General features: G+C 45.9%; 1 pseudogene; it reads left to right on the forward strand.

Moving 5' to 3' along the window:
* Positions 1–618: 618 nt before the first annotated feature.
* LOC129064440 (RNA-binding protein FUS-like) lies at positions 619–2,178 on the forward strand (annotated as a pseudogene).
* The last annotated feature ends 1,427 nt before the right edge of the window (positions 2,179–3,605 follow it).

A 3,605-nucleotide genomic window follows, 5' to 3' on the forward strand; every position in this document is an offset into this window, starting at 1 on the left:
TGAAGGATAAAGCAGAAAAACAATATCCAGAAATAATTGGAAAATGCAGAGAAGATGAGAGGCATGAAGGGTACTGTCTTAGTCCATTCAGGATATTATATGGTATAACAAAAATACTTAAGCAACTAACATTTAGCTCTCACAGTTCTGGAAGCTGGGACGTCCAAGATCAAGGCACCAGCAGATCTGGTGTCTGGTAAGGAGCCACTTCCTAGTTAAAAGACAGTCATCTTTTCGCTATGCTCTCGTGTGGCAGAAGGGGTGAGAGAACTTTTGAGGTCTCTGTTATAAAAGAACTAATCCCATTCGTGGGGCTCCGCCATCATGACATAATCATCTCCCAAAGACTACATCTCTTAATACCATCGCATTGAGGGTTAATATCTGAACATGTGAATTGGTGGGGGAGAAACATTCAGTCCATATCAAAAATAGTGATAAATTCTATTGTATTCCCAGGGGCTGAGGAGAAACAAAATGAGACAGACACAATATTTGAAGAGGTAATGGCTAAAATTGATGAAAGGCTTAAATTTACATGCAAAAAATCCTGGAGATGTTGGTGCTCTGTGGTGTTGGCACCTTGTCACGTGTCAGCCTGTATGCATGTGTGCCAACATGGCTTCAAATGACTATACCCAACAAGCAACCCAAAGCTATGGGGCCTACCCCACCCAGCCTGGGCAGGGTTATCCCCAGCAGAGCAATCAACCCCATGGACAGCAGAGGTATGGTGGCTACAGCCAGTCAGGGGACACATCAGGCTGCGGCCAGGGCACCTATGGTTCTTACAGACAGACCCAGAACATGGGCTATGGCACTCAGTCAGCTCCCCAAAGATATGGCTCAACTGGTGGCTATGGCAGCGGCCAGAGCTTTCAGTCATCTTATGGGCAGCAGTCCTGTCCTGGCGATGGCCAGCAGCCAGCTCCTAGCAGCTCCTCGGGCAGTTCCAGTAGCAGCTCTCAGATCGGCAGCTAGGGCAGCCCCGGAGCGGGGCTGTGGTCAGCAGCCTGGCTACGGTGGACGGCAGCCTAGCTATGGACAGTGGCAAAGCTCCTGCCATCCTCCTCAGGGCTGTGGGCAGCAGAACCAGTAGCACGGCAGCAGCAGAGGTAGCAGCGGGGTGGTGGAGGTAACTGCGGCCAAGATCAGTCCTCCATGGGGCGGTGGCAGCAGTGGCGGTGGTCATGGCAATCAGGACCTGAGTGGTGGTGGCGGCAGTGGCTACATGGGAGGCTAGGAGGGCCGTGGGGAACGGGGCCACGGCAGCAGCAGTGGTTACAACCGCAGCAATGGTGGCTATGAGCCCAGAGGTCATGGAGGTGGCTGTGGAGGCAGAGGCAGCATGGGCAGAAGTGCCCATGGTGGCTTCATTAAATCTGGTGGCCCTCGGGACCAAGGATCACATCATGACTTTCAACAGGATAATTCAGACAATACCATCTTCTTGCCAGGCCTAGGCGAGAATGTCACAACTGAGCCTGTGGCTGATGACTTCAAGCAGATTGGTATTATAAAGACAAATAAGAAAACAAGACAGCCCATGATTAATCTGTACAGATGGGGATACAGGCAAGCTGAAGGGAGAAGCAACAGTATTATCTGATGACCTGTCTTCTGCTAAAGCAGCTATTGACTGATCTGATGGTAAAGAATTTTCTGGGAATTCTATCAAGGCCTCATTTGCTACTCAGTGAGCAGATTTCAACTGGCGTGGTGGCAATGGTCGTGGAGGCCAAGGGTGAGGAGGACCCATGGGCCGTAGAGGCTATGGAGGTGGTGGCAGCGGTGAGGGTGACCCGGGAGGATTCCTCAGTGCAGGCGGTGGAGGAGGAGGACGGCAGCAACCTGGGGACTGAAAGTGTCCTAATTCTACATCTGAGAACATGAACTTCTCTTGGAGGAATGAATGCAACCAGTGTAAGGCCCATAACCCAGATGGCCCAGGATGGGGTCTGGGAGGCTCTCATGGGGGGTAGCTCATGTCGGAGTAGCTATGGAGGTGACCATCACGGTGGCAGAGGAGGCTATAATCGAAGTGGCTACTGAGGCCAAGGTGGGGACCATCAGGGCTTCCGAGGGGACTGGGGTGGTGGGGACAGAGGTGGCTTTGGCCCTGGAAAGATGGACTCCAGGGGTGACCACAGACAGGGTTGCAGGGAGAGGCCATGTTAGCCTGCCTCCCGAGGTTCTATAATAGCTTTCCTTCTCTGCCCAGGGTTACCTCATTATTTTGTAACCTCCCAGCTCCTGATCACCCACAGGTTTTTTGTGTCAGACTATGTAATTGTAACCATATCTCTGGTTTCCATTAAAAACCATCATTTTACAAACAACAAGTGCTGGTGAGGATGTGGCAAAAGGGGAACCCTTTTTGCAGTGTTGGTGGGAATGCAGACTGGTGAGGCCAATATAGAAGCAGTGTGGAGTTCCCTCGAAAAATTAGGAGAAATCAAGATGGCAGAGGAATGAATGGAAGTCACACTGACCTCCTCCCAGGACCTGTCTGGAATTACAACTAAATTGTGGAGAAATCACCTGGAACAAACAACTGAACAATAGTGAGAGAGAAGCTTTATAACCTCGGACAGACAAAAGAATCAGATTTAGCACAACCTAACTGTTTCTGGGTTTGAACATTTTACTTCATAGTAAGAAAAATATTATTTTGTATTTTCTCCTGAAACTCCTTAGATTTTACATATTGATTTTTAACTCACCTGAATATTTTTAGTATAATGTGTGAAATAGGGCTCTATGTTTATTTCAAGTAATAGTGGTCCATGCACCTTATTTGTTGAATAAGCCTTACTTTCCCCATTGATTTGAAATATCAGTTTAATCATACATTACATTGTTAGACAGATATATATGTTTGTTTCTAGAATGCTCATTTTATTTCATTGATCTACTTGATTACTTCTGTGCTGGTGTCATGTTGTTTTAACTGCTGAGACTTTACAATGGATTTAAATTTTTTAATATTTTATAATGGATCTTGACATTTAAATAAATAAATAAATAAATAAATAAATAAAATTGAAAATGGATCTGCCTTTTGACCCAGCAATCCCACTTCTGGGAATATATCCAAAGGAACCCAAAACTCATTTGAAAGAACTTAAACATCCCTGTGTTCATTATTTACAATCACCAAGATATGGAAGCAGCCCAAGTGTCCATCAATAGATGAGTTGATAAAACAACTATGAGACATTTGCACAATGGAATACTACTCGGCTGTAATAAAAGAAAAAAATTTTACCTCTTGCGACAGCATGGATGGACCTGGAGAACATTATGCTAAGTGAAATAAGCCAGTCAGAGAAAGACAAATACCATATGATTTCGCTCATATGTGGAATCTAATAAACACACTGACATAATAAGCAAACAGAGACAGACTCATTGATGCGGAACAGATGACAGCTTGGGGGGAGGGAGAGTTACAGGGTGGAGAGATGGAGTAAAAAGGAAAAAGGACTCATGGACATGGGCAACTGTGTGGTGATCGCTGGGGGAGAGTGGGGTATAAGGGCACTGATTGGTAATGATAAAAAAAATAAAGATTACATTTAAAAAATAAATAAAAATCATCATTT

Source organism: Pteronotus mesoamericanus, unplaced genomic scaffold (genome assembly GCF_021234165.1).
Source record: "Pteronotus mesoamericanus isolate MK-2021 breed Mesoamerican mustached bat unplaced genomic scaffold, CSHL_Meso_final contig_164, whole genome shotgun sequence".
Taxonomy (NCBI): domain Eukaryota; kingdom Metazoa; phylum Chordata; class Mammalia; order Chiroptera; family Mormoopidae; genus Pteronotus; species Pteronotus mesoamericanus.